The 13,137-nt window shown below is 45.7% G+C and overlaps 1 long non-coding RNA gene across 1 annotated transcript; it reads left to right on the forward strand.

Moving 5' to 3' along the window:
• The first annotated feature begins 7,136 nt into the window (after positions 1 to 7,136).
• LOC123380744 lies at positions 7,137 to 12,522 on the forward strand. The gene is made up of 3 exons (XR_006586870.1): positions 7,137 to 7,497; positions 11,403 to 11,479; positions 12,098 to 12,522. It is a non-coding gene; the product is annotated as an uncharacterized LOC123380744 (long non-coding RNA).
• Positions 12,523 to 13,137: the final 615 nt, after the last annotated feature.

The raw sequence follows: 13,137 nt of genomic DNA on the forward strand, positions 1-13,137 counted from the left end.
CACCCTTCTCCCTCCCAGAACAGACGCATTCTTCCTCATGTTTCACTCAGGGTAGTGTTCTTGGCTTCTTTCCACCCAGTGCGCCAATTCACTTACAAGTCTCAGTCCTCCCTTCGGAAAGGGAATATCAAAGTATTCATGCAATAAAACTGTACGTCTTGCAATAATGTGGCCCAGAGATGGACCAGAGAGGGAGAAGGAGCAAGCATGGGCCTCACCATTTCCGAGGTGCACGTTGTGGTTTGTGTGTTTGCTATTTTCAGACTCAGCCAGGGCAAAAAGGCCTTCAGAGAAGGCTGGCAGAAGCCCCCGATTCTGTCTCCACTCTGATGGTTAAAGTCACTGGGGGGACATCTCATCTGTAAGGTAACTGTATTTGTTGAATTGAACGAGCGCCCTGGATATTACGGCAACACATACACTGGTCCTTCTCAGATGAGGGTGATGTAGTTTGGACCCATATCAGAACGAGACAGTGGCAAGATAGAACTCACACAAACGTTCTCAGACTTAGACCGATCACACCAGAAATTAACGAAACCAAAAGCTATTCTATTCTTCCTATAATAATATTACAAAAATGCATTCAAAATTATTGGCTTAGGCCAACATACAGAATCCCCTAAGTGGTTTAGCAGCCGAATTAATGAGTTAAGTTTATGGGCTGAAATCATACAGAGGAAATGTCCAGTTCCTGGGTAGATGGCGCAGCATCATACAGCTGTGTTAAAGTGCACTTGTGATGAACGAGATAAGTGATTCAGAAAAGTCACTTATTTGACATGGGCCATTCTGTCTCCTGTCTTCTCTCAAAGTACTTTTATATTCTATTAACCTCCTCTCGGAGGATCTCAGTGACAGAAAGAAAGGCTGTAGTTAAGAGCCGGATAAAACATCGAAGTAACAATACATTTAACTGCTCTGAATTCCTTCAAAGCCTCAGGGTTGTTCCTATGACATTTTAGTCCCCAGTCTAGTTAACACTGTAAAAACTCATCACAGTGAGAGAGCCCATCTGGAGCCAACAATCCCAGTTCTCAGTAAAAACCAGAAAGAAATTCCACTTGTGTGCAGATGGCAGTAGGCATTAAGAGTGAGTGTTGCAGGGGCGCCTGGGTGGCACAGTCGGTTAAGCGTCCGACTTCAGCCAGGTCACGATCTCGCGGTCCGTGGGTTCGAGCCCCGCGTCGGGCTCTGGGCTGATGGCTCGGAGCCTGGAGCCTGTTTCCGATTCTGTGTCTCCCTCTCTCTCTGCCCCTCCCCCGTTCATGCTCTGTCTCTCTCTGTCCCCAAAAAAATAAATAAACGTTGAAAAAAAAAAAAAGAATGAGTGTTGTAAGGGGCTCCTGGGTGGCTCAGTCGGTTGAGCGTCCGACTTCAGCTCAGGTCATGATCTCATGGTTTGTGAGTTCGAGCCCCACATCAGGCTCACTGCTGTCAGCACAGAGCCCGCTTCAGATCCTGTCTCCCTCTCTCTCTGCTCATCCCCCGCCTCTCTCAAAAATAAATAAACATAAAAAAAACCGGATTATGTTAGTAAAATGTTTAAATAGTTTGTACGTTAAAACGTTTATCGTCTTGTAATACGATGAAGTGGGAAGATGTGACCGCCCACACTACCGTGTGGGGACAGCTAGAAGTTAGCTGTGTGTCGTGGGTTAGCCACCCTGGGGTGGGTGAAATCGAAAGGTGTCTTAGCGTATTTTCAGTCCTTACAAAGGCATGTCATGAGTGCTAAGTACTGAAGTACAAAGTCAAGGGAGGTGCAGTGAAGTCAATTCTGAACCCAGATGTACAGTCACGTCAAGGTCATATGACAAAGTTGATGTATAGGTGACCTGGATCCCTTCTGAAGTCACACATTCAAATATCTCCCTCCTGCCACAGCCCCCCATCCTTCTAGTTTGTGGCTCATGCCAGCCAGACTCATCCTTCTTCTTGGTCCTCCTTCCTCGTCCTCCTGCCCCCCTCCCCCACCCTGCACAAATCCCCGACTTCCTTTCTTGGCCCCACTTTGCTCCCTAATCAGGTTAAAGTCCATGGTCCGTCACGTCAGCCTCCTCTCGCTCATGCCCTCCATCCCCTACCCTGCTTTGTGTGAGCCCTTCAGTGGAACCCCAGCCCCACACAAACACAACTCTCAGCCTCCTTGGTGCCCTTGATCCTGTGGCTGCTGAGCTCCGCGGAAGAAACTCACGAAGCATGACCTGTAGGCAATCACTGATGCAGTGGCAGCCTCCAGCTCACCACCCGGCAGCCTGTCCCAGAGGTCACAGAACGGAAGGTCACATAGACCAAGTTAAGAAGCTTGGACCACGTGGGGTATCAGAGCAATCTGAAGGACACTAGAAGAAGCAGGGGGAGACGTGAGGTAGGGTAGCACACCTTGAGTGGGATACAGGGCAGCATCGCAGCACCTGAACCGTGCCTTCTACCGTGTTTGGTGGTCTTTCCTCTCTTGTCCCGCCAGCCTTCTTAGGATGTGGTTATGAGGAGCAGGTTTGGGGTTGGTGGCGGGGAGGTGGGGATCAACAGAAGAAAGGTGCCTGGATCCAGTACACTTCCCGTTCCAAAAGACTCGGACAGCACATCCAGCCAGCTTAGCTCGCCAATGACCCGCTCAGCTTTCACCCAGATGTTGGGTGCAGAGCACACCCAGGGCAGAATAGGTGACACCAAATACAGCCGGCGTAGGAATGGCATTTTACTAATGTCTACGGTCGATCTTGGAGCTTCTGTCTCTTTCTGGGCATAACTGACGCTGTCCTTTGCTGCGTGCTTTTTACCCGCGTGAGCCCGCACGTGCTTCATTCATTCTGTTCAACATACCTCCCACGTTATTGACGTAAGCCATCTTATGACCTCTGCCTCGGCCTCACAGGCTAAGGGCTTACTGTCTCTCGCATTTGCTTTTCTTGTTTTCTGTATGGCAGAATTGCACTTTCGTGTGTAATGCCTCACCCACACGCATGGGCCGTTCCGCCCTTGCCTCACCTAGCCGGTGCCTGCTTCCTCGGCCAGCCTTCCCTTGTGCTCCGGACGGGGTCACCCCCTTGCTAGAGGCTCACGTGGTGGAGGCCTCCGCCGTGGGAGCGTGTCAGACTCTCTTGTAATGACAGAGCTCTGGGAGGGCGGCAGCCACGTCCGTCCCCTGCAGTCCCATGCAGCGCAGGGTCCAGGCACGCGATGTTTGTTGAATGATTGAAAGGAGTTAAATCGGGGCGCCTGGGTGGCTCAGTCGGTTAAGCATCCGGCTTTAGCTCCGGTCCTGATCTATCTCACAGTCGTGAGTTCCAGCCCCGCATCGGGCTTTGTGCTGCTCTGCTTTGGATTTTGTGTCTCCCCGTCTCTCTGCCCCTCCCCTGCTTGTGTGCGCACTCTCTCTCACTCTCAAAATAAACATTAAAAAAAAGATTTAAGGGGTGCCTGGGTGGCTCAGTCTGACTTCGGCTCAGGTCATGATCTCGCGGTTCGTGGGTTCAAGCGCCGTGTCGGGCTCTGTGCTGACAGCTTGGAGCTGGAGCCTGTTTCGGATTCTGTGTCTCCCTCTCTCTCTGCCCCTTCCCTGCTCACACTCTATCTGTCTCTCTCAAAAATAAACATTTTAAGCAAATTTAAAAAAAAAAAAAAAGATTTAAGAAATAATAAATACATTAAATAAATAAATAAATAAATAAATAAATAAATAAATAAATGGAGTTAAATCTGTGAGAAGTGGCCAGGAAACAGACCCTTTCCTGTGTCTACCACTGCTGAGTTTCTTCCCGAGAGGCATATAAACAGGGAGTATTACGAGTGAGTCCCTCTCCTTTTTTTTGTTTTTTGGTTTTTTTTTCTTTTTTAACGTTTATTTATTTTTGAGACAGAGAGAGACAGAGCATGAACGGGGGAGGGTCAGAGAGAGGGAGACACAGAATCTGAAACAGGCTCCAGGCTCTGAGCTGTCAGCACAGAGCCTGACAAGGGGCTCGAACCCACGGACCGCGAGATCGTGACCTGAGCCAAAGTCAGCCGTTCAACCTACTGAGCCACCCAGGCGCCCCGAGTCCCTCTCCTTTTTTGCCAGCCAGACCACTATAAAACACTTCACCTTTTTCTCTTATGATCTAGAACTCGTGTTTAACTCTCATTCCTACCTTAGGGGGTCACACCTCCTCACCGAAGCCTTCCTTCCCCTTCCCAAGGCTTCCCAAAGGTTCCTAACCCCTCCTGTGTGTTGCAGCCACACCCGGTTTCCTTTTCGCATAGCGCTGATCACGCCGTTTGGTGATGGCTTATTAGTCCATCTCTCCACTAGTCTTTGCCTCACTAATTTTCCACCCAGTGCCTGCGACACAGCAGATGTTCCGGTCGACATTTGTGGATGACAAAATGAGCAGAGGCAGGATCTGTGTGTCGGTTAATTTGTAGTTCACAGGAAACAGATATTCACCACCCGTCTCCCCATAAGTGTCACTTGATAAATGCGTGTTAGAGCAGAGAAGTTATTTTCATCATCCTCACTTGTGTTTGGGGGTTTGGGGTTTTTTTTTAGACCAGACTCATCTGACATTGCAGGGGATCCTGTGCTGTGTCAGCCTCAGTGTCCCTCTGCTCCTAGGCTGCAGGGCGTTTTATTAGCCTGGCTTGGACTGTCCAGTCCCCATGCTAGGAGGTCTTGGGGCTGTTTCTGCTTCTCTGAGAGACTGTGTGTCTTCCCTCACTCTTATCCTTCCTGTGTCCATGCCATCTGCATATGGCTTTGCAGTTCCTTCCAGTGGACGTGGTAAATATTTCACCGCACCATGGACGTCAGGCTTGGCCAGTGGGTAAAAGTGACATCACAACAGGTCTGAGCCTCAATCAGAAGAGGCCTCGCGTGGGCTTGGTCAGCCCTCCTGCACTTCTGTCTCGACCATAACAAGAACACGTAGCAGTTAGTGACTGTCCCATCCGCGTGGGCTCCGGGACAACACAACCAAGGTAGAGCCACCCTCGCGACTCCCAGTCAACAGCCATGCCCCCAGCCAACTTGTGGCTGCGTGAGCCAGAATGAACCCTGAGTTTTGGTGTGGTTTCTTACACAGCGGCAGCTGACCAATACAGCTCTATGCCTCTTCCTTCCTCTGGCTTGTAGAAGGAAGGAAACTGACATTTTCTGAGCACCTGCTACCGCCAAGTCCTTTCACCTTAGTATTACATTCCGTGAGACAGTCGTTATTTTCCACATTCTACGAGACAAGGAACCTGAGGCCCAGAGAAATGGAGTAGCTTACCAAAGTTATAATTTTAGCAAGGGACAGAGTTAAGACCCCACACCGGGTCCTCTGACTTTGTGAGGAACACGACCTCTGCTGCCGAATGCTTTCCAGAGATCAGATGAGGTTGCTGGAATCTCCACCTGCCGTCTCCGTGGAGGGTAATTATAGGTTTTGTACCCCAACACCGGTTCATCAGGGGAAAGAGATATTCACCTCATATATAAACCAGAAGGAAAAACTGTCCAATAGTGGGTGTGAGTGGGACAGGATCTGAGACTAATCTCATAGAGGAAACTCACTTGAATGCTTCTACCAATATGGATGATGAACCCTGTGCATAATTCACTGTTTGGAGTTCCCATTCTGTCTTTTAAGATCAAAATACCATCCTGTCCTCTGACTCAGAATGGCTCTAAGATACTCTTGCTGGGGCGCCTGGGTGGCACAGTCGGTTAAGCGTCCGACTTCAGCCAGGTCACGATCTCGCGGTCCGTGAGTTCGAGCCCCACGTCAGGCTCTGGGCTGATGGCTCAGAGCCTGGAGCCTGTTTCCGATTCTGTGTCTCCCTCTCTCTCTGCCCCTCCCCTGCTCATGCTCTGTCTCTCTCTGTCCCAAAAATAAATAAAAACATTAAAACAAAATTTTAAGATACTCTTGCTGAATTAATGTAACATCACTTTGGAAGCCTAATGCCACAATCCGCTGGCGTTTCAAATTAATTTCTTATAAAATAGTTCTGTAGTTTGCCACAAGGCTTCTCTGTACACATTCTGGTTAAAAAGCTTTGAAGTGATTTTAATAGTGTGTCTTGGGCAAATATAAAAACAATGTTGATTTTTAACCTATAGAAAAGACAACAGTATGAGGAAGCATGTTATTTTTTTTTTCTTTTTCTTTTATCTTCAAAAAGCAAGAGCCCTAACGGAATGAGCAAGGAGCAACAAGATGAAAACATCAGTGGAGACAAGGGTAGAAATGAATCCTTTTCTATGTATAAAGCCAGATCACTCTTAGAGTGTTAATTTATGGAATTTTGCTAATTGGAAAATGTGTGGTTGTGAGGAGTGTTTAAGAGAAATTCATCATGTTTAACATGATATAGTTAAAAGGAATATTAAGAACAGATCTTAATATAAGCTTTAAGATGAGCAAAGGTGGAAAGGCCCAGAAATTTTCATTAAAAGGGATTTAGTATGTAAAATCAATTAATGTGTCAATTAAAGACAATTAATCAATCAATTAATTAATGTGTCAATTAAAGACAACTGAGCACTAATGAGAAAGAGACCAAATTTTATTTAGATTTTTTAAACTTGCTCCTTAGGACAATCGATTTCACTTTTTAAAAGTTTTTTAGGGGCGCCTGGGTGCCTTAGTCAGTTGAGTGTCCAACTTCAGCTCAGGTCTTGATGTCCTGGTTCGTGCCCTGTGTTGGGCTCCGTGCTGACAGCATGGAACCTGCTTCGGATCCCCTGTGCCCCTCTCTACCCCTCCCCCGCTCACACTCTCTCAAAAATAAACAAACATTTTATTTTATTTATTTATTTTTTTAATGTTTATTTTTGAGACAGAGAGAGACAGAGCATGAACGGGGGAGGGGCAGAGAGAGGGAGACACAGAATCTGAAACAGGCTCCAGGCTCTGAGCCGTCAGCACAGAGCCTGACGCGGGGCTCGAACTCACGGACCGCGAGATCGTGACCTGAGCCGAAATCGGCCGCTTAACCGACTGAGCCACCCAGGCGCCCCAAACAAACATTTTAAAAAGTAAAACATAATAATTTTTTTTTTCTAATTTGCTTTAGAACCCTGCTGCTAGTTACAACATAGAAAGCCTCTTCCATGTCACAGAGCAAATGATCTTGGATGTTCCACGTTGCTGGGCATCCCAGTGTGGTTTGCTTCCCAATGTCATGGCTACATTCTTCCTCGCTTACTGTCCATGTTATTCCTGTTCCTTCTAATCAGCCTCGTGGCTTTCAGCTAACTTCACCTTAGTTCGTTTTACTCCCAGCCGCTGGTCTTCCTTGGTTTTTGCAGTCGTTCACCTCTGTCGTTAGCTGTTCCAGGGCCCTGTGTGGCTGCCTTTACTCTAATCAGCCTCTGGGGCACAACTCCGAGAAGCAGGCATTCATGCCACCTGACGACTGAAACTGAGCCCGCGGAAGAGGCTGGGCTGCCAATCGGATGCACTAAGACACCATGTGCAGGACAAGCTCATGGAAAGGCAGCGATAGCAGGTGTTTACTTAGCCACAGGTATGAGGGCTTCTGAGCAACAGTGGGAGGCTAGCTCATTATTAAAATTTTGTTTAGGGGGCGCCTGGGTGGCTCCGTCAGTTGAGCGTCCGACTTCAGCTCAGGTCACGATCTCGCGGTCCGTGAGTTCGAGCCCGCGTCGGGCTCTGTGCTGACAGCTCAGAGCCTGGAGCCTGCTTCTCATTCTGTGTCTCCCCCTTTCTCTTCCCCTCCCCCACTCATGCTCTGTCTCTCTCTGTCTCAGAAATAAACATTGAAAAAAAATTTTTAAATAAATAAATAAAATTTTGTTTAGGTACAATTATAAAGGTTTATTTTTAAAATTTTTATTTTATTTAAAAAAAATTTTAAATGTTTATTCATCTTTGAGAGAGACAGGGTGTGAGTAGGTGAGGGGCAGAGAGAGAGGGAGATAGAGAATCCGAAGCAGGCGCCAGGCTCCGGGCTGTCCGCATAGAGCCCAGCGGGTGGCTTGCACTCACGAACTGTAAGATCGTGACCTGAGCCAAAGTCAGACACTCAACCAACTGAGCCACCCAGGTGCCCCTATTTTAAAAAGTTTTAAGTTAATTTAATTTTTTTAATGTTTATTTATTTTTGAGAGAGAGACAGACAGACAGAGAGAGAATGTGAGCAGCGGAGGGGCAGAGAGAAAGGGGGACAGAGGATCTGAAGCAGGCTCCATGCAGAGAGCCCAATGTGGGGCTCGAACTCATGAACCATGAGATCATGACGTGAACCAAAATCATGAGTCGGACCCTTAACCGACCAAGGCACCCAGGTGCCCCGAAAGGTTTATCTTTTTTTTTTTTCAACGTTTTTATTTATTTTTGGGACAGAGAGAGACAGAGCGTGAACGGGGGAGGGGCAGAGAGAGAGGGAGACACAGAATCGGAAACAGGCTCCAGGCTCTGAGCCATCAGCCCAGAGCCTGACGCGGGGCTCGAACTCATGGACCGCGAGATCGTGACCTGGCTGAAGTCGGACGCTTAACTGACTGCGCCACCCAGGCGCCCCAAGGTTTATCTTTTTAAAGACATTAGGTGGCAGTGCTGCCATTTATTCATTTCAGTGGGAGACCTAGCTGTGCAGACCACAAAGGCAGGAAGCTAGAAAGGGTAGCTGTCCACATGGTGGCAACAGCATATCCTGAGTTTGATCAAGTCTGGGGAAAATTCACAGCCTTTTTCTGTGTTGACTTTGTTTGTTCTTTGTGTGTCTCCCTCACTAGAGTGGAAGTTCCCTGAAGACAAGAATCAGCTTGTTTCATTCTCATTTGTAACTTTAGTGGTACTATGCATACATAAACACCTAATAAATATTTGTCGGAAGAGAAAAAAAGGAGGGAGGCAAACAGGGATGAAGGGAAGGAGTAAGAAAGACAGATGTTTGTGACAGATGAGCTTTGCTTCCATGGTGCAGTCGGTGGCCCATGTTTTTTCATGTCCAGTGGTTTCTTAATCATTTCCAGCACCCACCTCCCACCAGCCTTGATCCCCATACTTCTCTGTTTATCATATTCCTCAAACTCATTATAAATTCTAGCCATTGGATGTGCAAGGACTAAAGGGTTGACCAACTGATCAACAAATTAGTCTAGGACATCCCATGCTCATGGATAGAGAGAACCAATATTGTTCAAGTGTACTACCCAAAGCAATCTACAGATTTAATGCAATCCCTATTGAAATACCACCAGCATTTTTCACAGATCTAGAACAAACAATCCTAAAATTGGTATGGAACCATAAAGGACCCCGAATACCCAAAGCAGTCCTGAAAAAGCAAAGCAAAGCTGGAGGCATCATGATTTCAGACCTCAAGCTATATTACAAAGCTGTAGTCATCAAGACAAGTGTGGTACTGGCACAAACACAGACACACAATCAATGGAACAGAAAAGAAAACCCAGAAATGGATCCACAACTATATGGTCATCTAATCTTTGACAAAGCAGGAAAGACTATTGAATGGAAAAAAGACGGTCTCTTCCACATATGGTGTTGGGAAAACTGGACGGCAACATGCAGAAGAATGCAACCAGACCACTTTCTTAACACCATACAAAAAAAAAATTCAAAATGGATGGATGATCTAAATGTGAGACCTGAAACCATCAAAATCCTAGAAGAGAACATAGGCAGTAACCTCCTTGACATCAGCCATAGCAACTTTTTTCTAGATATGTCTCATGAGGTAAGGGAAACAAAAGGAAAAATAAACTATTGGGACAGCATCAAAATGAAAAGCTTCTGCACAGTGAAGGAAACAACCAACAAAACTAAAAGGCAACCTATGGAACGGGAGAAGAGATTTGCAAATGACATATCTGATAAAGGGTGCGTGTCCAAAATATATAAAGAACTTATAAAACTCAAGACCCTAAAAACAAATAATCCAGTTAAAAAATGGACAGAAGATGTGAACAGATATTTCTCCAAAGACATCCAGATAGCCAATAGGTGCATGAAAAGATGTTCATTGTCACTTACCATCAGGAAGATGCAAATCAAAGCTACAATGAGTTATCACCTCACACCCGTCAGAAGGGCTAAAATCAACAACACAAGAAACAACAGGTGTTGGCGAGCATGTGGAGAAAAAAAATACTCGTGCACTGTTGATAGGAATGCAAACGGGTGCAGCCACTGTGGAAAACAGTATGGAAGTTCCCTCAAAAAGTCAAAATAGAACTAGTCAAAAATAGAACTAGTCAAAAGTAGAAACTAGTCTAGGATCCAGCAATGACACTACTGGGTATATACCCAAACGATACAAAAACGCTAATTTGAAGGGATACATGCACCCCTGTTTATAGCAGCATTATTTACAACAGCCAAGATATGGAAGCAGCCCAAGTGTTCCTCAATGGATGAATGGATAAAGAAGATAGGAATATTATTCAGCCATAAAAAAGAATAAAATCTTGCCATTTTCAATGACATGGATGGAGCTAAAGGGTATAATGCTAAGTGAAAGACAAGTGCCATATGATTTCATTCCTATGTGAAATTTAACAAAACAGACGAGCAAGTGAAAAAGAGACAAACTAAGAAACACTCTTTTAAAAAATGTTTTCTTTATTTTTGAGACAGAGAGAGAGACAGAGCACGAGCAGGGAAGGGGCAGAGAGAGAGGGAGAGCCAGAATCCGAAGCAGGCTCCAGGCTCTGAGCTGTCAGCACAGAGCCCGACACGGGGCTCGAACCCATGAACTGTGAGATCATGACCTGAGCCGAAGTTGGACACTTAACCGAATGAGCCACCCAGCCGCCCCAAAACAGACTCAATTATAGAGAGCAAACTGATGGTTACCAGAGGGGAGGTGGGGGGCGTGGGTGAAATAGGTGATGAGGATTAAGGAGTGCACTTGCTATGATGACCACCGGGTGTTGAATCACTATAATGTATACCTGAAACTAGTATTACACTGTATGCTAACTAGCCGGAATTAAAATAAAAACTTAAAAAGCCAACCACCACCACCCCCAACAATTTAGTCCATGATATCAGCAGAAAGCCACAACTTCCTAGTATTAAGGGCATTTTAAGGAGTCTTACAGAGTCATCAGACACTTCCTGTTTGTCGTCAGTGCCATTAGTGACTCTAGCTTTGCCAACTCCCTTGGCCAAAGGGTGTGTCTGCAACCATGACCTCTGTAATGTAGCAAGGCCCCCACAGCAGGTAGGTAGACTCATCTAGGACTAAGACTACCACCCAGGCTATTTGATATGTTGATATTGGGGATTGCTTTTAGCATTTCCATTAAGCTAAGAGGGAATGGAGGAAGTTACACAGTAATAGACTTCATTAAATGAAAAAAAAGCAGAAGACTCAGCAGAAGGAGTTGGAATGCTGGCCCTAATCCAAACAATGCCAACTTTTGTCCCCACATTCCCTTGTAGGGAAATTTCTCCCCGTGTCCAGATGTACTTGAACAATTGGAATCTGGGATGTAAAGTTGAAAAACTACCAAATTAAGGTATGCCTGATCCTTTTGCTGCTTGTTTGTTCGTTTTAGAGCTATTGGTAGAATTAATTTCATTTTTGTGATGTATTTTCCAAAGGTTAAGTTTGCATATGCCTACTTTTATTTATTAATTTTTAAATTTTGTAATGTTTATTTATTTTTGTGAGAGAGAGAGAGAGCATGAGAGGCAGAGGGGCAGAGAGAGAAGGTGACATAGAATCTGAAGCAGGCTCCAGGCTCTGAGCTGTCAGCGCAGAGCCTGACGCGGGGCTCGAACTCAGAGTGCAAGATCATGACCTGAGCCGAAGTCAGAGGCTTAACTGACTGAGCCACCCAGGCGCCCCTACATATGCCTAATTTTAATTTAGATGCTTTCATTTTCATGTCTAGAGGAGAACAAGAAACTAACATTTATAGACTTTACCCATATGTTTTCTCATTTAAGATTCAAAACAACTCACTGAAGTATGCCCTGTGAGTCTCATTTCATAGATCAGGAATCTGAAACCTAAAGATGTTAAGTACTTTCTTTGCTGAAGGTCATACAGCTAATCATATAGCAGATCTGGGGTTTGAATCCAGATTTATCTGATGGACCTGCGGACAATATTCTCCTTTTTTCTCTTACAGGGTTTTCTGACTTTTAAATTTTATGACATTAGATTCTGCCAAGATTGCCTGAACAATGTGTGCTCTTTCGCTGTGCCATTCTGAACTTACAAAATGTTTTATCTTTGGACATCTCTGGTCTTATCTTTGACAACAAGAAATCTGGCATCAGTTGTAATAGTTTTTAAATATTTACAGTGTTCAATAGCAAGGTTCCCCAAGATGTATCGAAATTGGACTTGACTAAAAGTTTATATTTACAAATAAGGAATGTGTGTGTGTGGCAATGCATGGGCTGATCCTGAAGTGGTAAAATTAATAGACATTATTCTGTATTAGGAGAAAGACAGAATTTCATCTTTTTTTTTAAAGTTTATTTTGAGAAAGAGAGAGAGAGCGCATGTGAGCAGGGGAGGGGCAGAAAGAGAGGGAGAGAGAGAATCCTAAGCACAGGGCTGGAATTCACCAACTGTGAGATCATGACCTGAGCCAAAAACAGGAGTTGAACACTTAACCAGCTGAGCCACCCAGGCAACCCAAGAATTTCAGCCTTTTTTTTTTTAATTTTTTAATATTTATTTATTTTTGAGAGACAGAGAGAGCATGAGCATCAGAGGGGCAGAGAGAGAAGGAGACACAGAATCCGAAGCAGGCTCCAGGCTCTGAGCTGTCAGCACAGAGCCCGATGGGGGTTCGAACTCACAAACCGCGAGATCATGACCTGAGCTGAAGTCAGATGCTTAATGACTGAGCCACCCAGGCACTGGCGAATTTTATCTTTTAATGGTAAAAGGAAAGGTGCCGTCACCAAGGTGGTGACATAGGTTGTTCTTGACTTTGCTCCCCCTCATAAGAAGAACAACCAATAACTATTCAAGAAGATACCTCAGGGACTCCTAGAACCTGGAGGTGAGGCTAAAGCACCCCTGTGCTTCAGAGACCAAGATGCACTGCGTTATAAGGGTAAAGAAATGGCTACACGTTGACCATGTCGCTCCCCCCCAGGCCAGGGCCACATCACACAGAGAGGTAGTCTCTGAGCCCCCAGGTGTCTGGCAGGA

The sequence above is a fragment of the Felis catus genome, chromosome D2, assembly GCF_018350175.1.
Source record: "Felis catus isolate Fca126 chromosome D2, F.catus_Fca126_mat1.0, whole genome shotgun sequence".
Taxonomy (NCBI): domain Eukaryota; kingdom Metazoa; phylum Chordata; class Mammalia; order Carnivora; family Felidae; genus Felis; species Felis catus.